This window comes from Schistocerca piceifrons, chromosome X (genome assembly GCF_021461385.2).
Source record: "Schistocerca piceifrons isolate TAMUIC-IGC-003096 chromosome X, iqSchPice1.1, whole genome shotgun sequence".
Taxonomy (NCBI): domain Eukaryota; kingdom Metazoa; phylum Arthropoda; class Insecta; order Orthoptera; family Acrididae; genus Schistocerca; species Schistocerca piceifrons.
This window is the reverse complement of record NC_060149.1, coordinates 172867940-172895761: the sequence shown is the minus strand read 5'-3', so window position 1 is coordinate 172895761 and position 27822 is coordinate 172867940. Positions and strand designations below refer to the sequence as shown.

The following is a 27822-nucleotide window of genomic DNA, read 5'->3' as shown; positions in this document are numbered from 1 at the left end:
GACCTCAGCGGATTATTTTTGTACGAAGACAACACGTCCTTTTCTCCAGCAGGAAACTCGCCCCGATTTACGTAAGTTGCTGAATATTAATTTTGTCATTTCGACCTGACGAAAAGTTCTAGAATGTCCTGTTCGAGAAATAAAAGTCAAACTTTTTACTCCGTGAAGTAAAATCAGTAGTCGTTATAAACATCTGCGCAGTAAAGGTAATAAATTTTTATGTCGAAATAACAGTCACTGCAGACGACGGAATGCTTAATTATTTATTGCAGTTGAGATTTCAGGATTATGGGCAAGGAAATAAAAAAAAAGACGCATGAATGAAACAATGCTGTCTGGCGTATCTTTTGCCATGTGAACTGTCCAGGGGGAGAGGAAGTGGCTTCCTTTAGGCATTGTTTCCCGTGACGGCTGGCGCCGGGACTGTCTTCTCCATGCAAAAGTTATTGAGGACATCCTGCTCTGCGACACGCAACCAAATGTTTACGCACGTAAATGTTGGATGAAGGGGATCACGTAACGGCTTACGGCTTCCTCGGACGTGATTCAACAACCGTACTGTCATTTCTAGATGACACTAACGTTTCGAAAAAAAGAGAAAAGTCTGACTTCGTTACCTTTGTAACATTTAGTGTACCACGCCGGCTGTCATCCAGAATAGCTCGCGGACTCGGTTAATGAAAATTCGCCTTGTGTAGTCAGATTGCTAAGCTATTTATTTTCTTTTAATTTCGTGACAGTTTGTTTGAATACAGCGACCGACATGTATTGGAATTTTAAAGCTATGAAGTGTATTGTAACCTTGATTCCCCTACTGCCCCACTACACACAGAATAATGCTTTTATTCCAAGCGTTGTTTTTGTTATTTCGACTGGAGTGGACTTGCAGGAGTGTGACCTAGAGTTTTAATACTTTCCAAAACGCTATAATCTCGTAACGTAGTATGTGACAGTAATTTTTGGCTCCCTTTCTGAATTGGTTTGAAAGGGTGGAATAACGTTGTCTTCTTAGTGAAAGCATAAATAACAAAAATTAAATCCGGTCACAGATATAATGCTATGGCGCAGAGCTGATCAATTTAGCAACGCAGGACATACATCTTCGAAAGGTGAAGACAGATTCTGTTTAATTGCTTTACAGCTGAGTCTTCTAGGTATCTTCGTTGCATGATACCAAAGATAATGAGTGTTAGTAAAGAAGGATACGGAGAATGCATCCGACTATTTTCCGAGCTTCATTTTTCATCCCTGTGTGTTGTCTGAGATCACGTTTTCATACGATTAGAAGAGAAAGACACGCTTGAATCAACATAGAATCATAGCTAATAATCATAAAAATATAGTCCCTAAAACTCTTTCAGGAACATAGCGTCTTACAGCATTGTCTTCTGCACCGAATTTACACCGACTGTGCCGAATCTCGATTTTAATGTTATTTATGGTATGATAAAGTGAAAAATAGTATCTATAAGCTTCTAACAGCGCGATAAAAATATTATATAGTTGGTCTATATTGATATTTACTGAAGAAAAAACGTGCACTGCCTCCAGCACACTAAAAGTTAGAGCTTATTAAAAAATGGTTCAAATGTCTCTGAGCACTATGGGACTTAACATATGTGGTCATCAGTCCCCTAGAACTTAGAACTACTGAAACCTAACTAACCTAAGGACATCACACACATCCATGCCCGAGGCAGGATTCGAACCTGCGACCGTAGCAGTCGCGCGGTTCCGGACTGAGCGCCTAGAACCGCTAGACCACCGCGGCCGGCAAAGTTGGAGCTGAAGATGTAGTTAACGACCCAGCATTTCCCGAAACTTCCACGGCTGCCTTCTGCAAATGAAATAGCGACTCCCCCTTCTCTGCTCAAATGGCTCTGAGTACTATGGGACTTAACATCTGTGGTCATCAGTCCCCTAGAACTTAGAACTACTTAAACCTAACTAACCTAAGGACATCACATACATCCATGCCCGAGGCAGGATTCGAACCTGCGACCGTAGCAGTCGCACGGTTCCGGACTGAGCGCCTAGAACCGCTAGACCACCGCGGTCGGCCTCTTCTCTGCAATACTGCCTGAATGCAATGTCAGTTTCCATCATTCGCCTGAAAGACAAGCATGATCATTGTATTAACAGATCGTGCTGTAATGGAGATACAATTTTTCAAGTTGTAGAAATCAAATAAAAATGTTTTTCTACATTTATATTTTGATTTTTTCGCTTCTGCGATTAAGATTTCGCATTGTAATCAAAAAATTTCAGCTTTTTACAAAATATGTCCAAGGTGTTACATTTTCTCATTAATGCAGTGCTTTCTTGCATCATGGCGAATACAACATATCTCAGTTTCCTTATAACGTGCAGAGATGTTCATGCACAAACATAAAACAGAAGTAAGATACAATTAACAATTCATTCAGTAGAAGAGTATCGTTGCTACTGGTATCCTGGGAATCGCTATGGGGTAGCATGCAATATCAAATTGCTAGAATAAATTTCAGAGTAAAAATTACTTGCTGACAGTGTATTTGTTACTTTTGATTATGAAATTCTATTCAGTATCTTATTGTCGGTGGCGTTCCATCCGTTTTACAATGTCGAGATGAGAAAACATTGTCAGCAGATCTTATAACGACTCTAATTGGTATCCAAAATTTTATTTATATATGATATCAAAGGGGGAAGGCAGGGGAACCAGATCTGTCATTGATTATATAATAACAGATTAGGAATTCAGGAAGGCTGTGAGGGACACACGTGTATTTAGGGGATTCTATGATGGCAATGATCATTATTTAATCTGCAGTGAAATTGGGATTGTGAGGGCGAAAGTGCAGGAGGTCAGGTCCATACGTAGGAGGATAAGAGTGGAGAAACTTCAGGATAAGGAAATCAGGCACAAGTACATGACAGTGATCTCAGAAAGGTACCGGTTAGTTGAATGTAGTCAATTATAGTCATTGGAAAAGGAATGGACAAGGTACAGGGACACAGTACTAGAAGTGGCTAAAGAATGTCTTGGAACAGTAGTGTGTAAAGGTAGGATGAAGCAAACAGCTTGGTGGAATGACATAGTCAAGGCAGCCTGTAAAAGGAAAAAGAAGGCGTATCAAAAATGGCTACATACTAGAACTCAGGTAGACAGAGAAAGTTATGTTGAAGAAGGAAACAAAGCCAAACAGATAATTGCAGCATCCAAGAAGAAATCTTGCGAAGACTTTGGAAACAGGTTGGAGACTTTGGGTCAAGCTGCTGGAAAACCATTCTGGAGTGTAATTAACAGATTTCGAAAGGGAGGTAAGAAGGAAATGACAAGTATTTTGGGCAGGTCAGGAAAACTACTGGTGAATCCTGTGGATTCCTTGGGCAGATGGAGGGAATATTTTGAAGAGTTGCTCAATGTAAGTGAAAATACGATCAGTAATGTTTCAGATTTCGAGGTACAATGGGATAGGAATGATGATGGAAATAGGATCACATTTGAGGAAGTGGAGAAAATGGTCAACAGATTGCAGTGCAAGAAAGAAGCTGGGGTGGATGAAATTAAGTCGGAACGCATCAAATACAGTGGAATGTCAGGTCTTAAATGGCTACACAGGATAATTGAAATGGCCTGGGAGTCGGGACAGGTTCCATCATACTGGACAAAAGCAGTAATAACACCAATCCTTAAACATGGAAACAGAAAAGATTGTAACAACTACAGAGGTATCTCTTTAATCAGCGTTGTGGGCAAAATCTTCTCAGGTATTGTTGAAAAGAAAGTGCGAGTATTACTTGAGGACCTATTGGATGAAAACCAGTGTGGGTTTAAGCCTCTTAGAGGTTGTCAGGACCAGATCTTTAGCTTACGGCAAATAATGGAGAAGTGTTATGAGTGGAACAGGGAATTGTATCTATGCTTTATAGATCTAGAAAAGGCATATGACCGGGTTCCTAGGAGGAAGTTATTGTCTGTTCTACGAGATTATGGAATAGGAGGCAAACTTTTGCAAGCAATTAAAGGTCTTTACATGGATAGTCAGGCAGTTCATGGTTTAGAGTAGTTTCAGGGATAAGACAAGGCTGCATCCTGTCTCCACTGTTGTTGATATTATTTATGGATCATATGTTGAAAAGAATAGACTGGCTGGGTGAGATTAAGATATGTGAACACAAAATAAGCAGTCTTGCATATGCCGATGACTTAGTTGTAATGGCAGATTCAATTCAAAGTTTTCAAAGTAATATTTCAGAGCTGGATCAGAAATGTAGCATCTCCAAAACGAAAGTAATGTCAGTGGGAAAGAGATGTAAACGGATTGGGTGCCAAATAGGACGAACAAAGTTAGAACAGGTGGACGGTTTCAAGTACTTAGGATGCATATTCTCACAGGATGGCAACATAGTGAAAGAACTGGAAGCGAGGTGTAGCAAAGCTAATGCGGTCAGCGCTCAGCTACGATCTACTCTCTTCTGCAAGAAGGAAGTCAGTACCAAGACTAAGTTATCTGTGCACCGTTCAATCTTTCGACCAACTTTGTTGTATGGGAGCGAAAGCTGGGTGCATTCAGGTTACCTTATCAACAAGGTTGAGGTTACGGACATGAAAGTAGCTAGAATGATTGCAAGTACTAGTAGATGGGAACAATGGCAGGAGGGTGTGCACAATGAGGAAATCAAAGAAAAACTGGGAATGAACTCTATAGATGTAGCAGTTAGGGCGAACAGGCTTAGATGGTGGGGTCATGTTACACGCATGGGAGAAGCAAGGTTACCCAAGAGACTCATGGGTTCAGCAGTAGAGGGTAGGAGGAGTCGGGGCAGATCAAGGAGAAGGTACCTGGATTCGGTTAAGAATGATTTTGAAGTAATAGGCTTAACATCAGAAGAGGCACCAATGTTAGCACTGAATAGGGGATCATGGAGGAATTTTATAAGGGGGACTATGCTCCAGACTGAACGCTGAAAGGCATAATCAATCTTAAATGATGATGATGATGATGATATCAAAACAATGAAACGCAAATTTTTCATAATTTTCTTATTTAAGACAAATGTACATCAGAGTGTGATTTCCACATCAACATTTCTAATTTGAAGTAACGTAGAATGTATTTCATTGTGTGCTGCGGTATCTGGTACATAACTAAGAATATCTCAGGTTAGTTTTATTTCACAAGGCAGACCATCATATTTTCTGAATATATCAACGTTAACTATGTCATTTGATAACATTTAACCAATCCACAATCGCTTGTCAGTACTTTACGTTCGTAAGGCTCAAAATACTTTAAACGAATGTCAAACTGATTTTTGACTTATTACTTGAGACAAAGTAAATGAAAAATGCCATATTCCCGCGCTGAGCTACTGTGAAGTTCTTTATTTATTCAACGAGTTTCGGTCGACTGACGATAATCAGATTCCTATATACCAAATAAAATAATATGTAAGTAACATTGCAGGCTAAAACTGTCATGAATCTGTTAATTGATGTAAATGTTAACGACAGCACACACGTAATAAAATGCCACGTACTCACATAAAAGTGTTCACTGCTTCATGTTAGGCGAAATGTAAAATCATTATCGTGAAATGATGAAACCGTGAATCGCGCACTGAAAATAAAAGTATACCACAACACAGTGATGTGACTCAATGCGAAAACCATATATTATGAATACGTAAATGGTACACATTTGTACAGAGTCACGCGTTATAATATTGTACTATAAATTATAACGACAGTCTATAAAAACCGTGCTAGGTAGTGTATTCTATTTGTAAATTGAATGTGGATAGGTGGAGAGAGGAAACGAAAGGGAGGAGAGGGGATAACTGTAGACAGCTGCATCGACATTACGCGGAATCAGCGGCGATGAGGAAAATGGGGAACCTCCTGATTATTACGCAGGTGCGTTAACCACTGTGCCATGCGGGACACAGCTTTACCGCAACAGCACGGAGTACGCCTCTCGGCAAATCCACATTCCAATCGAGCGTAACCTATCCGCAGTCCCTGTCCATTACCTCAAAGCTCGCTTCTCTGAGATTCCCACAGAAGGTCGGCCGCATTTATGCATGCGCACAGAAGAAGGTTGATCCGTTACCCAGTTAGGCTTAATTAATTATATGAATGCGTAGTGTACTCATTCATATTATACACTGAAGCGCCAAAGAAACTGATATAGGCATCTGCATTCAATTACAGAGATGTGTAAGCAGGCAGAAAACGGCGTAGTTGTTAGATCGGTTACTGCTGCTACAATGGCAGGTTATCAACATTTAAGTGAGTTTCAACGTAGTGTTATAGTTGGCACACGAGATATGGAACATAGTTTCTCCGGGATAGCGACGAAGTGGGGATTTTCCAGTGTGACCGTTTCACGAGTGTACCGTGAATATCAGGAATCCGGTAAAACATCCAACTCTTCGATATCGCTGCGCCTGGAAAAAGATCCTTCTAGAACGAGACCAACGACGACTGAAGAGAATCGTTCAACGTGACAGAAGTGCAGCCATTCATTGCTGTAGATTTCAATGCTAGGCCATCAACAAGTATCAGCATGCGAACCATTCAATGAAGCATCATCGCTATGAGCTTTCGGAGCCGAAGACCCACTCGTGTAACCTTGATGACTGCACGACACAAAGCTTTACGCCTCGCCTGGGCCCGTCAACACCGACATTGGACTGTTGATGAATGGAAACACGTTGCCTGGTCGAACGAGTATCGTTTCAAATTGTATCGAGTGGATGGACGTGTGCGGGTATGGAGACAACCTCATGAACCCATGGCCCCTGTATGTCAGCAAGGGACTGTTGAAGCTGATGGAGGCTCAGTAATGGTGTGGAGCCGGCCGGAGTGGCCGTGCGGTTCTAGGCGCTACAGTCTGGAACCGAGCGACCACTACGGTCGCAGGTCCGAATCCTGCCTCGAGCATGGATGTGTGTAATGTCCTTAGGTTAGTTAGGTTGAATTAGTTCTAAGTTCTAGGCGACTGATGACCTCAGATGTTAAGTCCCATAGTGCTCAGAGCCATTTGAACCATTTTTTTGTAATGGTGTGCGTCGTATGAAGTTGGAGTGATATGGGACCCCGGATACGTCTAGATACGACTCTGACAAGTGACACGTACGTAAGCATCCTCTCTGATTACCTGCATCCATTCATGTGCATTGTGCATTCCGACGGACTTGCGCATTTTCAGCAGGACAATGCGACACCCTACACGTCCAAAAATGCTACAGAGTGCCTCCAGGAACACTCTTCCGAGTTTAAACACTTCTGCTGGCCACCAAACTCCCCAGACATGAACATTATTGAGCATATCTGGGATGCCTTGCAACGTGCTGTTCAGAAGAGATCTCCATCTCCTCGTACTCTTGTGTATTTATGGACAGTTCTGCAGGAATCATTGTGTTAGTTCCCTACAGCACTACTTCAGACATTAGTCGAGTCCTTGCCACGTCGTGTTGCGGCACTTCTGCTTGCTCTCACGAAATTAGGCAGGTGTACCAGTTTCTTTGGCTCTTCAGTGCAACTGTCATCAGCGTTAACGCTGTGAAGTGACTAATACCACATAGAGCCGATTGCACGGTTGATGACTGCTTAATTGTAGAACCAAAGATGGTCATAGAGGTCTTTGTACGTAGATAGTGACTACTATCTTACTATTAACAAGCTGTGTGTCGTCTGCTACGATAAGTAGATGTGACAGCCATGACAGATGTTCTGCGTGTTGTATCTCACGGCAACTTACCCGTGTTGCAATCACAGTTGCGGTGACAAAACTAATGCATTTAAGTAATGGCTGACATGTACTCGTAAGCACTAGCGTGGAACAGGATATTGTCACATTCGTATGTGCACTGCTTTCGTAGTACAGTAACTATATGAGACACGCTGTCCAGATTCACGAAATGTTTGCGTAGCTGTACTATCTTAATCGTAACGTACAAGGCGACATACAGCTTCTTAATAGTAAGATATTACGCGCTATCGATGTGTAAAGAACTCTATGAAAATCTTTGGTTTTACCGATAAACAGTGAACAGCTGTGCAGCCGGATCTATGTGGTACGAATCACTTCACATCGTTAACGCTGATTATAGTTAAAACATGAAAGAGTACTCCACCTAGCACGGTTTTTATAGACTGGCCATATAACTTATGTTACTATATGATAACTTTGTATAAATGTGAACCATTTGTTGTTGTGGTGTTCAGTCCGAAGGATAGTTTGATGCAGTTCTCCATGCTATTCTATCTTGTGTGAGCCTCTTCACCTCCGAAAAATTACGGCAATTTATATCTTTCCAAATCTGTTTACTGTATTCATCTCTTGGTCTCCCTCTACGATTTTTGCCACCCACACTTCCCTCCAAAACTAAATTGGTGATATCTTGATGTCACATACTGTGTTCTATCAACCGTCCCTTCTGTTGGTCAGGTTATCCCACAAATTCCTTGTCTCCCCTATTCTATTCAGTACCTCCTCATTAGTTACGTGATGCACTCGTCTATTTTTCAGCGCTTTTCTGTAGCACGACATTTCGAAGGCTTCTCTTCTCTTTTTGTCTAAACTGTTTATTGTCCACGTTTCACTTCCATACATGGCTATACTCCAGTAAAATACCTTCAAAAAAGACTTCCTGACACTCAAATCCTTGTTCAGTATTAACAGATTTCTCTTCTTCAGAAATGCTTTTCTTTCCATTGCCAATCTACACTTGATATCCTCTCTACTTCGGCCATCATCAGTTATTTTGTTGCCCAAACAGCAAAACTCATCTACTACTTTATGTGTCTCGTTTCCTAATCTAATTCCCTTAGTATCACCTGATTTAATTTCACTACATTCGATTATCCTTGTTTTGCTTTTGTTGAGGTTCATTTTATATCATCCTTTGAAGATGCTGTCAATTTGGTTCAACTGCTCTTTTAAGTCCTTTGCTGTCTCTGACAGAATTACAATATCAGCGGAAAACCTCAAAGTTTTTATATCTTCTCCCTGAATTTTAATTCTTACTTCAGCGTAAATATTGAATAACGTCTGGGATAGACTACAAACCTGTCTCCCCCCCTTCTCAACAACTGCTTCCCTTTCATGCCCCTCGACTCTCATAACTGCCGTCTGCTTTCTGTACAAGTTGTAAATTTCCTTTCGCTGCCTGTATTTTACCCCCGATAGCTTCAGAATTTCAAATAAAGTATTCCAGTTAACATTGTCAAAAGCTTTCTCTAATTTCACAAATGCTGTAAACTTAGGTTCGCCTTTCCTTAACCTACCTTCTAAGATAAGTCGTAGGGTCAGTATTGCCTCGCGTGTTCCTACATGTCTTCGGAATCCAAACTAACGTTCCCCGAGGTCTGCTTCTACCAGTTTTTCCATTCTTCTGCAGAGAATGCGTGTTAGAATTTTGCAGTCATGACTTATCAGACTGATTGTCCGGTAATTTTCACACATATCAGCAACTGTTGTCTTTGGAATTGGAATTATTACATTCTTCTTGAAGTCTGAAAGTATTTGGCCAGTCTCATACATCTTGCAATCCAGATGGCAGAGTTTTGCCATGGCTGGCTCGCCCAGGGCTGTCGGAATATCGTCTACTCCCAGGAACTTGTTTCCACGTCCATTCTATAAAACTGCTTTCGAGGCCGTCTCCTTCGAAGAGATCCGCTACATACTCCTTCCACCTTCCACCCTTCCTTTCTTAGCTGAGTACTGGTTTACCACCTGAGCTCCTTATACTCGTACAGTTGCTTCTATTTTCCCCAAAGGCCTCTTTAATTTTTTGTAGGTGGTATCTATCTTTCGACTAGTGCAATATGCTTTCAAATCCTTACATTTGTCCTCCAACCATTCCTGATTAGCAGTTTTGCACTTCCTGTCACTCTCATTTTCTAAACGTTTGTATTCCTTTTCGCCTGCTTCATTTGCTGCATTTTTAAATTTCCTCTTTCACCAATTAAATTCAGTATCTTTTGTGTTATCCAAGGATCCCTACTAGGCCCTGTCGATTTTCCTATTTACTCCTCTGCTGCCTTCACTATTTCATCTCTTAACGCTACCCATTCATCTTCTACTATATTCTTTTTACCTAGACAATCGTTGTATAATGCTCCCTCTGACGCTCTCAACAACCTCTGGTTTCTTCAACTTATCCAGGTCCCATTTCGTTAATTTCCTGCATTTCTCCATTTCCTTCAATTTTAATTTACAGCTCATAACCACTAAATTGTGGTCATCTGGCCATACAAAAGTCTTATAGTTTAAAATTTTGTTCCTAAATCTCTCTCTAACCATCATATAATCAATCTGAAGCCTTCCCGTGTCTCCAGAGCTCTTCTACGTATACAACCTTCTTTTGTGGTTCTTAAACCAAGTGTTAGCGATGATTAAATTATGCTCTGTGCGAAAGTCTACCAAACGGATTCCTCTTTCATTCCTTTCCCCCAGGCCATATTCACCAACGATTTTTCCTTCTCTTCCTTTTCCTACTACCGAATTCCAGTCACCCATCACGTTTAATTTTTCATCTCCTTTAACTGTCTGATTAATTTCCTTTATCTCATCATACATTTCTTCAATATCGTCATAATCTGCGGAGCTAGCTGGCATGTAAACTTCTACTACTGTGGTAGTCATGGGCTTTGTATCCCTGTATTCACCTGACCAGAAGTCCTGTTACTCCCGCCACCGAATTTTGCTATATCTAACTTCAACCTATCCATTTCACTTTTTAAATTTTCTTACCTACCTGCGGGATTGAGGGATCTGACATTCCACGCACCGATCCGTAGAATGCCAGTTTAGTTTCTGCTGATAACGACATCCTTCTGAGCAGCTCCGCCCAGAGATTCGTATGGGGGACTATTTTACCTCCGGAACATTTTATCCAAGAGGACGCCATCATAATTTAACCATACAGTAGAGCTGCATATCCCCGGGATACTTTGATTTTCAGTGCCTAATTCACTGTTCTGTCATTTGACGAAAATGATTTTGTATTTATCCTAACAAGGAGCTGTGAGTACTTTTACGTGAGTGCATGACATTTTAATTATTGTTTATTGTTAACAACAGATTCGTGACACTTCAAGCTCGTAATGTTACTCACGTTTCATTGTATTTGCTGTATATGAACCAGATGATTGGCAGTCGATCGAAACAAGTTGTAAAAATGAAGCATTTTACCAGCTGCTCAAGGCGTTAATATGGCATTTTTCAAATATAGACGAGCTGTGGGGAACCACCTTCTGATAATATAATCTCTCGTAGAGTTTCCAATTGTTGCTACTTATTTTTCGTGCTGCTAAGATTAGTAACCCAAAGAAGTACTGCTCTGTTGTTAATTTTCGTATATCGAGCACCAGATATATAATTTGGTCGCGCTAATCTCCTCATTTTTGCTTTTCTCTCATATGCGGTATTTGTTCTAACCAGCAAATTTCAAGTGATGGTACTTTCCACGTCAACACTTTTTGTGGTTCTGGAAACTGTCAGTAGAATCGGATGAGAGGGCCATTACAGCAAGTATTTTCTTCTGCATACCGAGTGAAAAGGTTCATATGAGAGTCCCTTCGGGAGGAGTGGAGTCCAAATCTCATTTTCTGTCAGTCCACCAAACCACGTGACATGGAAATCCGGGATGGTCTTTTCATCGTAGTCAAGGCAAATTCCTCACCCTCCTCCGCTGTCATGAACCAGTTAGTGTATCATTTCTCTTGATGTTGATGGGATATTCTTCTCTAGCCTTCCTCTGTTCTTCTTTATGTTTTAAATAACCTAAAGAGTCGTAGCCATCTCGTTTTTGAAACTTTCGTGTTGAGTCTACAGATCTCACTTTTCGGGCGGCTTCATTTTTAGAGTAAAGGCGAATTCATATGAAAAACTGGTTTTCAAAAATTGTATGATCTTTTTTTAGAGAGGAGACAACAGAAGCAAATCATGGCTTTACCCTAAGCTCACTATACCTCAAAATTTTCTCTCCTTTCCCCAGGAAAATGTTCTTTGGGAAGAATCTTTTATCGATTTTAAATAGAGCCTAATGCCGCAGATGTGAGCATATGTAAAGCACGAACAACTTTCACAAAAACTAGACATAGTAACAACACTAGTTTAATCTGCATAGTTGGATTCCGTACTTCCGTTACTGAAGAAGTGTACCGTCGTTTCCTCGTGTACTGTCTCATTAGGTGCAGCCTTCGGCAAACACTTCACTATGGAGAAATTATTATTATTATTATTATTATTTTGTTTTTCTGTTGATGGGTCTCTTAGAATCACTCCTCTTGCTTTGTGTTAAGAGTTAATTAGGCCAAATGCCGAGGGCTACAGATGTTCTAGATTATTCATTGGCCACAATTTGGTATCTCCAGTTTGTGATATGAGGCTTTAGATCTCTTAGGTAAATGGATATTTCATTGACACATTTTTTCGTGAACAGACTGAAACAAAACCTTATCTATTAGGGATGAAAAACATGGAGGGACGATACAGTATGTTCGACATTAGTGATGGACGACTGTTGACGGAAGATTGAACAGTTGTAAATCTTTCACTAACCTGTGAATACTATGCTTATTGAAATAAACCTACCCTGCACACAGCAAAGGTTCTTCTCCGTTTTTAAAATCTGACAGTCTTTTATGTAGGTACTCCAAAGCTATGCGATGTGAATGGCGTCGGAATGGTATTTGAAGTTTCACATGAGAGGAAATGGTTTCCTCCTTCACTGGCATTTTTATTAATTCATGGGTTCCGTCGAGAGGATGAAGGCAGAATAATGGACAAAAAATCACAAATGAAAAGCGCTGCACATACTGGGTGCCCAGCGAAGGAGCCCCTGACTTTAGAATTAAGTATCACGAAAGGTTATATAGATAGACAATGAAACAGAAGGTATGGTTATTGTGAAAGCTGTAAGAATTTTATACAGAAGTTATGCAGACGTTTCGAAAAAGTCTGAAAAACTGCTAATACATGGCGCTGTACGCTGTGTAGCTCGTACATCATCAACTTGCATAATTAAACTCGTCTTATGTAAACAGTCTTTGCAATCCTATCACAAGCTTCTCGAAGTGTCCACCATTCGCGGTACAGAAGTGAAGCAAAAAAACAACGAAATTTGCCATCACATCCTGTACTGGCTCAACGGAAGTGGGGTCAGATACCGCACAGACCGCCGTTCCAAGCGCGTTCAACGTGGTGGGATGGTTTCGAAAGATAGTGTCTTACAATGTGCCCCACAAAAGGTAGTCACAGGGAGTCAGATCGGCCGGACATCCCTACGCCAGTAAATTTGCAGTAATCCAATGGTATGACTCTGTCTCAGAAGTATTCATTAAGAAAGCGAAATACCTTTTCGGTGTGATGTGTCCTTCTCCATCTTGCATAAGTCACTAGGTGCCTGGACGATCCTCCGACATTAGATCTGTGTGGAGACAAGTTGTTTCGAAATTGCAGCGTATCCTTGAATAGTGACCGTTTCTTACAAGAAAAAAAGGGCAGTAATGTCTCTGCTGCACCTTGCAAATACACAAACGGAGATTTTCGGAAGCCCTATGTCGCCAGGTTAGTTTATTCACGACTGCATTCAGGGGAAGTGTACTTCATCTGTGAACCAGATGCAGCAAACAACAAATCCTTCATTATCACTAATTGTGAAAATCTGATTCACACAGCTCGTACAGACATGGCCTAGCGGATGTGCATATTGAATAGAAACATTTGTAGGCTCTGTCTCAGTATTTTTTGCGTGCTGGAACGCTTGAAACCAGTCTCTGCTGCAAGTCTTCGCATGGATTTCTTAGAATTTTGCAGAATAGTTACAGAAGCCGTGGCGACATTTTCAGGAGTAACTACAGTTTACCTGGGGCCACCATCTCCCTAGACCATCAGCCACGCTGCCACTTTGTTGGAATTCGGCAAAGAGCTTGCGAATGGTTTTCTCGTCGGGCGCTTTTGAAACATTAAATTATGTCTGAAAACTGTACCTTGTTGCCGTAGGACTATGTTTTAACCTGTGGTATTCTAGTATCGGAAAAACTCGTTGTTCAATAGAATACGAAAATTTAACCTTTTCGCTTGGTACGCTAACATACTTTCACATTTCAGCGGTGGAACTGATCGTTCTGAGATACGACGCACTATTTATAGGCGCTACGTATTGCGATTACAGCGCCATCTGTTAGTAGCTTTTCGACCTATCTCGACACTTCCGTATAAAACTTTTAGAGCTTTCGCAATAAATACAGACTTTGCTGCAAACGTCTGTCGATCATAATTTTCGAGATACTTAGTTTTGAAAGCAGAGATTCCTTCGCTGGACACGCTGTAGAACCAAACGCCAATTTGTTTCCTTCGCGTATAAACTATTTAATAAAATTATCTCTAGTGTCAAACTAAAGAAATCTGTGCTTCTTAGGATAATCAGATGATCACGTGATTTTTGTTAACTTAATTGAAGGAAATGAATACACCTTCAACGTAGCTGTGTTTGCAACGGCTGCGCGCCTGACCCAATGATAACACTCTACTGAAGCCACCATTTAGTTACTGTCACTAAAATTTAAAGCTTGTTAATCACGACGTGTCCCAAAACTGCAAGAAATTCAGGTTTGGTACTTTCCCGAAAACAATATTGATTAACCACAAAGCGAAATTGTCATTCATGAAATACAGCTTCTGAAATAGCGTCGTATTTAAGAATAACTAAAATTAAATGACCGATCACTTCTTTTAGTCTAGTTGTGCCATAAATTACTTTTTTCCCCAATTAGATTAATTATCTCCTCAACTGAAGACATTCGCGGAAAAAACAGGCTAACCCTCAAATATACAAACTTAGAGATAAGTGTGGCATGTGTTGCTGGGAGCGGGAACTATCGAAATTGACATTGATCTCGCCCATAAATGATATCTATGCACTCTAATTCGGACATCATCAGTTATTTTACTGCCCAAATAGCAAAACTCGTCTGTTACTTTTAGTGCCCCTTTTCCTAATCTAATTCCCTTAGCATCACCTGATTTAATTCGGCAAACGTTTAGTACCACTGTTTGATTTTTGTTGAAGCTTATCTTATAACCTATTTTTAAGACACAATGCATTCCGTTCAACTGCTCTTCAAAGTCATTTGCCGTAATAGCCTTTCCAAATTTCTCCTTGGTTTCCTTCACCGCTTGCTCAATGCACAGATTGAATAACATAGGGCCTAGGCTACAATCCCGTCTCATTCCCTTCTAAAATATGGTTTCCCTTTTCATCTCCTTCGACTCTTAGAACTGCAGTCTGGTTTCTGTACAAGTTGTAAGTAACCTTTCGGTCGATGCAATTTAGTCCTTGTTGTCAAAAGATTTCTCTAAATCTACAAATGGTATAAACGTAGGTTTGCCTTTCTTCAACCTGTGTTTAATAGATACGGCGTAGGCCCAATATTGCCCCGCATATACCTATGCTTCGCCAGAACCCCAACTGATCTTCCCCATGGTGGGCCTCTACCAGTTCTTCCATTGTCCTGTAAATAATTAATGTCAACATTTTTCGACCATCATTTTTTAAACTGATGGTTTGTTACTATTCATACCTGTCGTTACGCGCCTTATTTGTAATTGGAATTATTTCAATCATCCTGAAGTCTGAGAGTTTTTCGCCTCTCTCATATCTTTTACACACCACGTGGAATAATTTCATAATACCTGGTTCTCCCAAGAATCTTAATAATTCTGAGAGAATGTTGTCATTTCCAAAGTCTTTGTTTCCACTTATGCCTTTAATTGCTTTGTCAAATTATCCTCGCAGCGGCATGTGCCCCATATCATGTTCACCTAATTGTTTTTCTTTCTATTATATGGTGCTTAAGTATGTTCCCCTTATATAGACCGTCAATATATTTCTTCCACCTTATCATCTTTCCCTTCTTTGCTTAGGACTACTTTTCATCTTCGATACATTTGATTCTCTGTTCTCCAAAGGCCTCTTCAACTTTCCTATAGGCAGCATTTATCTTTGCCGCAGTTATACATGATTCTACAGCGTTGCATTTGTGCTCTAGCCACTCGTGCTTGGCCATTTTGCGCTTTCTGTCAGTCTCATTTTTCAGATGTCTGTTTTCCCTTTCGCCTGCATTATTTGCTGCTTTTTTATATTTTTTCCTTTCATCAGTTAAGTCCAATATCTTCTGAGTTACCCAAGCATTTCTAATATGCCTTTTTTTCCTATTTGATCCCCTTCTGCCCTCACTATTTCTCCTCTCAAAGCTACCCATTCGTTTTCTGTTGTATTCCTTTCTTCTGGTTTAGTTCAACGTTGCCTAATTCTACCTAACAAACTCTCTACAGCCTCTGTGCTCTTCAATTTATTCATAATCCATCTCTTTAGTTTCCTAAGTTTTTTTCAATTCCTTCAGTTTAATCTGCAGTTCATAAGCAAATATTATGGTTAGATTTCGCAACTGTTTTTGCAGAAGGGCTTACAATTTAACATCTGGTTTCGAAGTATCTGTCTTACCATTATATAATTAATCTGAAATCTGGCGTGGCCGCTATATAACCTTCTTTTATGATTCTGCAACCAGGTGTTAACTATGATTAAATTAAGCTCTGTCCAAAATATAGAGTAGGTGTGTGGTCCATATTTGTTTTTGAAAGACCATTTACACCGGTGAAACTTGGAAATCATCACAAACTGTACTTTAGAACATTTTGTTGTTAGTTTTACCACGCCTTTACAATTATTTCGTGACAGAAAGTGATGTAGATTGAATATATTTTCTATTTCGTCAGCAAAAAAATAATGCTCAAACTTCGAGGAAACATTTTTGTTAGAAAACATTTTTCCCCTACATCGCTGGCTGGCATCACGTGCTTCAGTACGTCCTTGTATTTTCACTTGGTGTTTAAAAATGAAGATATAACTTTGTTAATGTTCTACAGAAAATTATTTAAATTATAGCAATTGCTTCTGTAACAAAAGGTTCTTGAGAATGACTTCATAAGCTCACCGACCACTCATAAATTAAATAACCAGTCACAGAGTGCCAATAGTTTTCTTCTTCCATTCCCAAGTTTAGAGATTTTAGCAATTTTCAATGAAGTAAGTCGCTAAAATTTTTGTTTGAAGAGAAATTGTAGGTTATAAAATACTTTACTCTTTTTTGCACTTCTTCAGTGAGCTCACCTAATGAAGGCTCACTGCAGGTGTGTAATTTCAAATGATATCGAAGACTAGAGCGTAAGAAAACTAAAAATATCGAGCTCTGACACTAAGTTGACACTCGTCGTTTTCTTATATGTAATCGTTTCCCTTCATCTCATCTTATCTGCTAATTTCTAACCCTTCGGTTGGAGTCTCATCAAAAGTGTGGTTATGTGTGGGTACCAGAGTCCAAACACCAGGTTATTTTGACAAGAAAACGTAGACTATAGGTTAACGGCGCGTTGACGAATAGGTCATTACAGACGAAACACGTGCTCCGACTGAGAAAAGATGGTAAAGGAATTCGTTGTCTTCCTTTTCAAAGAAACCGTTCCAGCATTTGCCTTCAACAATTTTTAATGGAGCAACAGAAAGCTTAAGTATGAATGACGAAACTATAGTCTCAACTACTGTTCTCTCGAATGTGGATCCAGTGTCTTAAAATCTGCCCCAGCTGTCTTGGTTATTTTAAGAAGACTGATGGAGGAATCAACTTTGACCTTAGAAAAATCTGGTATTCACGTAAATTAACCCAGCGAACCCGTGGGAAAAGATACTATCCCGAGTGGCCCAGTATTTGAATACAGACAGTGTGATCGTGGAACTCGTGTATTGCCACTACACCTAGAAGCGGAATTCGAACGTTATAACTTGTAGTAAGGAATTCACATGGTCCAGTAACTAGATGTGATTGCCACGAGTAGGTGGCATTCGTTAGCTTTTACGTTCAGTGAGAAACTCTCTCACGACTCTGTAAACAACACTAGCGTTTTCATGTTCTGTATCCATTATATATCATCACGTTATTTGCCAACGGTGCGGCTGCTATGCACACCTGCTGCAGCATGCCCTGATATTTCACATTTCCTACGCTATTTGTGTTAGATGTGGCTTGCGAATTTAAATCTCTTATTTCAGAAATGCATATAGGAGCCCAAAGGATTTTTGTGGACACTGTAGCAACAATAAAAAACAGTTGAACGTAATACGTACGCAAATGTTGATACGTGTGGAAATGTTGAAGTGAAATGGTAAGATGTGATCAGAGGGATTACTAAGGCTCACATTCACAGCTACCGTAGTTCACTTCTTCTTTTTACCTTTCTGCGGGAACATGCGGTACTGAAGACAAACTCATAAAACTCGAATTCTGTCTTACTGTGTATAATCACGAGGGGTTTATATTCGAGACTGTAACAGTAAAAAAGAAGAGATGGAGGTAAAAAAACGAGATTCGCTTCTCTTTATTCGTTCTTTTTTTCTAAAAGTTCTAATGATAAATTTGATAAGAACAGAGTACATGTTTGCTTTTTCGATTCGTTTTTTCTTTCTGTCTTGTTATGGAGTGTAATGCTGGGTTAGAAGGCAGCCATTTTGTGTGAGCAATTGTGTTGATAATGCGAGGTTACGGTTAGTTATTTGCATGAGTTGCTCTTTTTTAGGTTGCGTGGGCGCGCCGTGCCCGCGCCTGGTGTGATGATTGCCGCATTCCACTTTGGACACGATGATTCATATTATTAGGCGGTTATGCGCTATGCCTCAACCTTGTTATATCACTCCGTCTTACATCCGCTGCTCCTTGCGGCTGGGATAGGAAACTATTTCTCCAAACCTGGTGAATGTTTATTGCGGTGTCTCCTCTAGATGGAACTTAAAACACTGCTTTCGGCCAGCCGACAAAGAGAAAGTTGTAAAACGTAGCCAAGTCTCGAAACACTTTGAATTTGCCATTCTGGCCTAACAGTAAGCATCTGCTCGGTTTCTAGTGTTACTTATGGGACTTTTATACTGAGGTGGGAAGAAATTGATTGAATGAGTACAATCACAGTTATTTCCTTCTTAGATTTCAATAACGATTAAAAGTGAACGACACTGGGCAACATAACGTGCTGCTGAAATACGGAAACAAATGTCTTCCATGGCAGAGAAGCACATTGTTTGGAAATGTATTGTTTTATAGTGCAAGTATTAAGAAAATTAAGTTATTTGCAATATTCCACTAGAATTCTAGATATGCATTTCGACTTCAAGGTACTGCTTAATGTGTTAGTGTCAAAAGTGGGAGAATTTTTTATAGGATCTCGTTCTATTGAGTCTGATGTAGTTTTGTTGGATCAGATAAAGCCTGTCCTAATTGGAAATGACTACTAAGTATTTCCAATTCTGACAGTTGTCCCACATTTACAGAATTCTCTGAAAAGTCTTTGCCGAAAAGAGGCGATTATCATGTACTTTGTTTTAATAATGAGAGTATACTACTTCAGACGAGGATTTCCAAACTTGAGATGTTCGTATGTAGTTTCTAATGAGAATGACACAACTGACAAAACTGCGTAATTAAGCCTTTTAAAGTTTATTCATTTCTTATCGCACTGAACAGTATGGTGCGTTGGTTAAGAAACGGGACTCTATCCCCGATCGACCATCCAGATTTAACTTTACTGCGATTTCCTATCTTTTAACTCAAATGTCGCTATGGTTGCTTTGTAAAGGAAACTACCGACTTCTATCTGCTTTCTTCCCCAGTTTCATTTTGTGCTCTCTCTCTAACTCCCTCGTTGTCGACTGGACGTTAATATTAATCTTCATATTTTTAAAATTTGCTGTCAAGTCCCCTTCAACAAAATGGAATAGATATCTAAAAACCATTCGCTCTAGAGCTGTTTCATATATGATGTGAATGTTAATGAACCAGATAGTGGAAGAAGTGTTATTATTGAGAAATGTTTTCCAGTTTTGGTGGTTTTTATATTACCACCAGACAATTTTTTTCTGTTAAGCATCCGAGCCTACTATCTTGTAATAGTCCGTGGAGTTTATTCGACAGAATCAATCATTATGTACATTTCACGAGTGTTCAGGAACAAATAATCATCGTTATATTTCCCCGGTGAAACGTGCATTTTCTATCTTATTATTATTTAGTCGTTTACCAGTTCACGTCAGCACTGTTTCCGGAGAGCATAGAGAAATGTACACAAAGGCAATGAAAACTCACTTATCTATTCTTGATTCTTCCACGTTCTTGCACGTTGCAAGTAACGTTAAATAGTGAAAGAGAGCCGACTTAGTAAAATTTCTACAGTTGGACGATTGTCACACGTCAGTAAATACTGCGATATTAACGTTGTATGTCCGTAACAGACATTCACAGCGTTTTCTTACTAGAGCTCCACTAACAAATCGCGTTTTCCTAACCGGTCGCTGTTATCTGAACACATGTGTAGGTTACAATTTAAAACACGCTATCACAATCTGGTCCTTGTACGAACTGTCTAATTTACGTTATATGTTAATGTGACTTTTGATGTGTAACGATCAAATAATTTGATGCTAGCTGTGAGTCCCATCGACATCGTGGTCATCTGTGACGGACGCTAATGTTGAAGTGATAGAAACAGAAATGGCCTTTGGTCTGGCAGTTCTGGAAACGTATGACTTCTTGCAACTCGTCCCTCATCCATCATACGGAGATCCCTATATGTTCGTTTTAAATCCATATTAGTAAGCGCCCGCGTGAAACACACACACACACACACGTGCAAAGGCGCTTCTCTTTCGGTCTGTTCAGTGTGCATGCGCAAGAGGACGCAAAGAGCAGACGTGGGTACAGCGCTGCAGTCCGGAACCGCGGGACTGCTACGGTCGCAGGTTCGAATCCTGCCTCGGGCATGGATGTGTGTGATGTCCTTAGGTTGGTTAGGTTTAAGTAGTGCTAAGTTCTAGGGGACTGATGACCTACGATGTTAAGTCCCATAGTGCTCAGAGCCAGACGTGGGTACACTTGAAATCATTATTGAATCACACGCCAAAGATATTTCTGAGCAATTCATTACCTTAACAGTGAACTTTCTAGACTATAATAAGGAGCAAAATAGAGATTTTAGGTGCAGTTGCTGTGCATCCACTGACGTAACACACACTCTGAGCAGTTGTACCATGCGTTAGAAGAAATAGAATTTTTTGAAACGCTAGTTTCTACTAGGAACTGACAAGGATTCCTATAAATTTCTACATCACTTAGTATCAAAGATATAAGCAAACACAGCTATACACAGAAGCTCGTGCACGGTCTGTGAGGCGATGCATACAAACGTTATCCAGTCGCTAACATCTGTAGCGGCTGAAGTAGTGGTATCTATTGCTTTCGTGGCTTGTAAGGCTACTGCCTTATTGAAAGTACAGCTTTTCCCGCTCCTGTGAATGAGCTAGCCAGTTCACAGGAACACTGAGTCACGAGGCCATTTAATAGTGTTGGCGATACATATTTGTAAACTTCATAGGAATTTAACCAATGGGAAAAAGCAACTGGCATATAGAATTACTGGTCATGATATTACCTGCATGTGGCCTACACGAAATTCTGTATATCTTCCAAACCCACTACAGAGAAGGCATGGTCTACAGAGATCAGTCTTTTCCTCCAAACGTAGGTAAACACTTAGCTGGAGATATGTCAGTCCTCACTTGTAAGAAAGTTGCCTATGCAAGTCGTCACTCCTTCACCCTTATTTACACGTAAGTCATTGTTCTGGCTTAACTTAGCTTCCATAAACATATATATTCATGTGAACCCTCTCTTGCTGGCTCATCTTAAAATAAATTGGAGCCAGATAACACAGTGTGTCAGAGGACATATTTCATCAGGTGGTAAGTAGACAGTGGAGTAGACCACTGATTGGAAATACTCTTTCAAAAACTGGGGAAATAAAATCATCACAAGAGGGAGAAACGAGGGCAACACCTTGCCAATAGTCAACACCAGGATTCGTTAATAGAAAATATGCCTATTACTTGGTTTCGCAGAAAACTTGGTTTCCCAGTAAACCATATAATTTGCGCATTTCATCTATCCACGAGTGTTTCTGATTTGTGTACGGTGTGTTTGGCTCAATGTTTCAATGTTCAATTGTTGCCTGTAGACTTCCGTCGGTAAAAAATACGTGCTTTACTTTTGTTACATTTATGATGTTAAAATACAGAATACGTGATCATGTGATTATGGATCTGTATCGGCTTGTTGGTTGTAGAAAGAGATTACGTTGACAGAACATTGCACATAACTGCACATGCAACTACTTTAAATATCTTCAGTCTGCTGTGTACGTCATATTTCAGAATCATGGAAACTTCATTCTTTAAAGAGGATGAAATGTTGTTTTCCAGACAAAGATGTTTACATAATAAACGTCTTAAGGCTGTCAAAGTACTCTTTTGCAGAAAATGTAGTAGATTACAGCATAAAAGTCGTCCATCCATTTGTTCATCATTATACAAAATTTATACAGTCTGATCACAGATGCTAGAGGTTATTGTGGCATATAGAACTTAAAATTACATTACTATTAATAATATAGATGTTGTTACTTACCGTGCAGTACATTAGAAAGTATGGCCAACTGTAGTATTCTAATGTAAAACCATGTACATGGTTTTGTCTCGAATTCTTAACTATTCCACGACAATTTTTTGTGACATTAACCTTTATTTTTCCCCCATCAATTATAGGATTTAGTTAAATAAGGTAACAGATATATTTAGTTCGCATTACTTAAAACAGAAAAAAGAAATTTGTGAAAAAGGTAACAATGGGCAAAAGGTCACGGCTTAGTGTTAGATAAGATCTCCGTTTCCCCGCAGTAATGATTAGCGAACCTGCTTTATCATTAATTACAAACAGTTACATACTGTCCGCAGCTCGTTGTCGTGCGGTAGCGTTCTCGCTTCCCCCGCTCGAGTTCCCGGGTTCGATTCCCGGCGGGGTCAGGGATTTTCTCTGCCTCGTGATGACTGGGTGTTGTGTGATGTCCTTAGGTTAGTTAGGTTTAAGTAGTTCTAAGTTCTAGGGGACTGATGACCATAGATGTTAAGTCCCATAGTGCTCAGAGCCATTTGAACCAGTTACATACTGTTCAAATTTAAGAGATCCCCCAAGCGAAAAATCACCTTAAAATGTGCATTTTTAGTTGTACTCAGACAGAGCGCTAGCAGTTCTTAATTTCATCACGCCAATTCCTTACTGCAAAATTTTGATAATATGTTAAACGCGTATAATTGAGATGGTTACATTCTAAGATTTACTTGAAAACATTCTGTGAATTTCTAAATCTAGAAGATAACGATGCTGTTCTCTTTCTTTTCTCAGGTAGTTCCAACATCCATCTCAGAGCGATGGAGCTTAGCACCGCCAACTACTGAGGAAACACACGTGTACAGTCACTGCTGAATGGCCCCAAAGTAAGCTGCTCCCCAGTAATGAAAACCAAATAAAATAAAACACAAAAGACAAAAACAGTTGATATATTATTGCATACCACTTTGCCTCATGGCCTATGCCCAGACGTACACATATTTCACTTTATATGCTGAAAGTATACTGCACACGCAGATCTGGAATAGGATTGACACCTGAAAGATATCACAATAGGTGGACGAAGACTAATTTGCACACAGATAAGCAACTTCTCGTCTGTCTCTGTGAATTGTGTTAGGCCAACACAAATTATGTTACATAGGAAGTGTGTCGAACCTATGAAAAAATATTTAGACCGTATTCATAGACGATATTTGTTGAATTATTTGACGTAAGAAACTCATGGACTTCATAAATATGGTATCGAATAATTACGGTTCCTAAGAAACTGAAATTCCTGTCGTTTTTTAAACCCGTCATCCCACACTTTTCGGAAAATGTGCCGTTGATTATTAGTTAATTGTTTGAATACCATTTTGTGCATAATGTTAAGAACCACCTGGATATTCAGTTTAGGAAAAAGTATATTGGTCATCTCGATTATAAGGTATGACATAAATGAGATCAGGTGAATGAGGACAGCTTTTTAAACACATGCATACCGTAACAAGACAGTTATACAAGACGACTGCAGCAAAAGCGAACGAGCTCATTTGCTAATATACACTGAAGCACGACGTGGCATGGACTCGATTAATGTCTGAAGTAGTGCTGGAGGGAACTGACACCGTGAGTCCTGCAAGGCTCTCCATAAATCCGTAAGAGTACGACGGGATGGAGATCTCTTCTGAACCGCACGTTGCGAGACATCCCAGAAACGCTAAATAATGCTCACGCCTGGGGAGCTTGGTGGCCAGTGGAAGTGTTTAAACTCAGAAGACTGCTCCTGGAGCCTCTCTGTAGAAAATCTGGACGTGTGAGGTGTCGCATTGTCCTGCTAGAATTTCCCAAGTTTGTCGGAATGCACAATGGACGTGGATGGATGTAGGTGATCAGACAGGATGCTTACGTACGAGTCACCTGTCAGAGTCGCATCCAGACGTACCAGGAGTCCCATACAGCTCCAACTGCACACGGTCCACACCATTACAGAGCCTCCACCAGTCTGAACAGTCCCCTGCTGACGTGCTGAGTCCATGAACTCATGAGGTTGTCTCCATACCCATACAAGTCCATCCGATCGATACAATTTGGAACGAGACTCGTTAGACCAGGAAACATGATTCCAGTCATCAACAGTCCAAGTCTGCGTTGACGGGCCCAGGTGAAGCGTAAAGCTTTGTGTCGTGCAGCCATCAAGGCTCCGAAAATCCATATCGATGATGTTTCGTTGAATGGATCGCACGCTGACACTTGTTGATGGCCCAACATTGAAATCAGCAGCAATTTGCGGAAGGGTTGCACTTCTGTCACGTTGAACGATTTTCTTCAGTCGTCGTTGGTCCCGTTCTTGCAGGATCTTTTTCCGGCCACAGCGATGTCGGAGATTTGATGTTTTACCGGATTCCTGATACTGTATTCCCAGCACACTCGTGAAATGGTCGTACGGGAAAATCCCCACTTCGCCGCTACCTCGGACATGTTGTGTCCCATCGCTCGTGTGCCGACTATAACACTACGTTCAGACCCACTTAAATCTTGATAACCTGCCATTGTAGCGGCAGTAACCGATCTAACAACTGTGCCAAACACTAGATGTCTTATATAGGCGCTGCAGACCGCAGCGGCGTATTCTGCCTGTTGACATATCTCTGTATTTGAATACACATGCCTATATCAGTTTGTTTGGCGCTTCACTGTAATTTGTAAATATCGGTTATCTGTTTCTAGAAACGTATTACGATCATCAGAACGTAACTGGTAGTTTGCTAACTGATGTTTAATAATATAATCAATTTGTCACAGTCTCAGAAACCTTACGTTAATGTCGTGTGGCTAGGGTCTCCCGTCGGGTAGACCGTTCGCCTGGTGCAGGTCTTTCGATTTGACGCCACTTCGGCGAACTGCGCGTCGATGGGGATGAAATGATGATGATTAGGACAGCACAACACCCAGTCCCTGAGCGGAGAAAATCTCCGACCCAGCCGGGAATCGAACCCGGGCCCTTCGGATTGACAGTCGGTCACGCTGACCACTCAGCTGCCGGGGCGGACACTCTACGTAAAGATAGAAGTACTCAGAAGTCAGGCTTTAAAGACAATGAGCTACTAATTTCAAATATCTCAGCCGTCATTCCTGAGCAACCTGAAACTACTGATGCGATTTATCTAACGTATACAAACCAAGGATGGCATGGTCTGTGGATAGCAGAAAAGTGACGAAGAAATTACAAAAAGTCTCAAACAGTAGATAGTCGACAAAAGGCAGCTATTATGTCTTGGAATTTCTTCATAAAATTAGAAGAGTCGGTTTCCAGGGTAGAATCTGTGAATGCACTTCAGTTTTCCAATAAAGGACTTAGGCGGTGGAGCATGGGGATGACATCAGACTTCTATCAAAGACTCTTTCTGGGCGCCCTTATTCAGATAAAAAGTAGATGGTGAGTGACTAGGGCCTCCCGTCGGGTAGACCATTCGCCGGGCGCAAGTCTTTCGATTTGACGCCACTTCGGCGACTTGCGCGTCGATGGGGATGAAACGATGATGATTAGGACAACACAACACCCAGTTCCTGAGCGGAGAAGATCTCCGACCCAGCCGGGAATCGTACACGGGCCATTAGGATTCAAATTAAGTCGCACTGACCACTCAGCTACCGGGGGTGGACCCTTGAGTCAAGTTATCCATACGTTTTCAGGGTCGCTACTGAAGTTCCCATCGAGCGACACACACACACACACACACACACACACACACACACACACGGACACAGACACACACATTCTGCCTCACTGGAGACGGTGAAGATTAACATTTCCCCATGAGGAATGTACGTTCGCGATTATAACAGAACAGGAATAAATAACGTGTAGAACGTAAGGACGACACACGTTGCAACGATTTACATGAGCTAAATGTAGATGTCTACAGAGGACAGGAAAGTAGGCAAGAGATCACATACTGAGATAAGTGATGAAAATGGATGATAGGATAAAGCACAACGATTCACCGCAAGAATTAATACATGGAAATTTAATTTATACTTTTTTGGAAGTCTTTATAGCGAGGATGTTGCTATTTTTCTTAGATTTAAAAAGTTCTTCCGGTTTTCGAGACTCATTGAATATCTAATCATGGCTGGCAGGATCGAAAATTATACGTTTTTAGCCTTGTATGAGTAATGGATGACTATAGTTTAGCAATTTTGTAACTAAGTTTTTTCAATGGAAATAAAACAAACTTATAGTGAGAAAAAAATAATTGACTTGATGTACTACTGGAACCTGAAATATTAGTGGGATTTATGACCCCTTATTATCTGATTATCGTTCTCTCGCACTTGTATCTAGCTACTTCCTACCATTGTCCTACTCGAACTGAGCTAGTGCTCCGTGTCCAACAACCTCGACGTTGACGGGACGAGGAACTGCGACATACTTTCTTTCCTTTTCTCAGCCAAGAGGCCTGCTGTGCTTCTCAGTTGTTCATAGCTGTTTATTGTCTAACATCGACACTAGCAGTAGAAGAAAGAAGATACCTGCTTCCCGAGAGATGACATCGGGTCAACGCTCTAAGAGAAAGTCTCCCCAACTTGAACACGACTGTCCATATCACTCCACTACATGGCTCATGGACTTTCAAAGTGGTATCTGCAACCTTTCGGACGCACCGATATCAGAAAAAAACTTTCATCAGTGGCAACTCATGAAAGTGTTACTGCATTAAGGAAAAGAATGGAAAAAGTTATGACGATAGTTATCACCTTAAATCCGTGCAATTACAACTGACTAAAACAAATGTTTCTTGTCAAGGGCGTTTCGCCTTCATTATTTGCAAGGCATGGCAATGGAAGAAAAAATTTTTTATTCAGTTACGTTTAGACGGAGCTAAAGTAATAATTATCAACATAATATTACACGCAACTGAAGACGGCGGAAGAGCAAATAACTAAGCACGTTGGTGGAAAAAGACAGAAGAATCTTGGGTCTGTTTTGTAGATGTTGTTCCTGTCTTTCGACACGGCATTATAATAATGAGCTCTTTCTGATCAGTCGTCCATAATATAGCAGCATGTGACACTACTATTCTAGCTTTGTGAACGAAATTGCAAAATAATCCTGCTTTGTTATTATTAGGATAAATGTCCCAAATGTGACCCCTTTGCCTGATATCGCCGGTACTTGTTCTGAAGGTGCGCTGTCTTTGATTTCATATGGTCAACGTCGTTGTTTTGTTGCCACTACAAACGAGCTCCTTATCAATGATAAACAAGACAGC

General features: G+C 40.5%; 1 long non-coding RNA gene across 1 annotated transcript in view; it reads left to right on the top strand.

Annotated features, from left to right (window-relative positions):
• LOC124723173 overlaps positions 1–27822 on the top strand; it is a 530296-nt gene that overhangs the window by 60814 nt on the left and 441660 nt on the right. The window contains exon 2 of the long non-coding RNA XR_007006527.1: positions 23339–23430. This is a non-coding gene — a long non-coding RNA (uncharacterized LOC124723173). The remainder of the gene's footprint in view (positions 1–23338; positions 23431–27822) is intronic.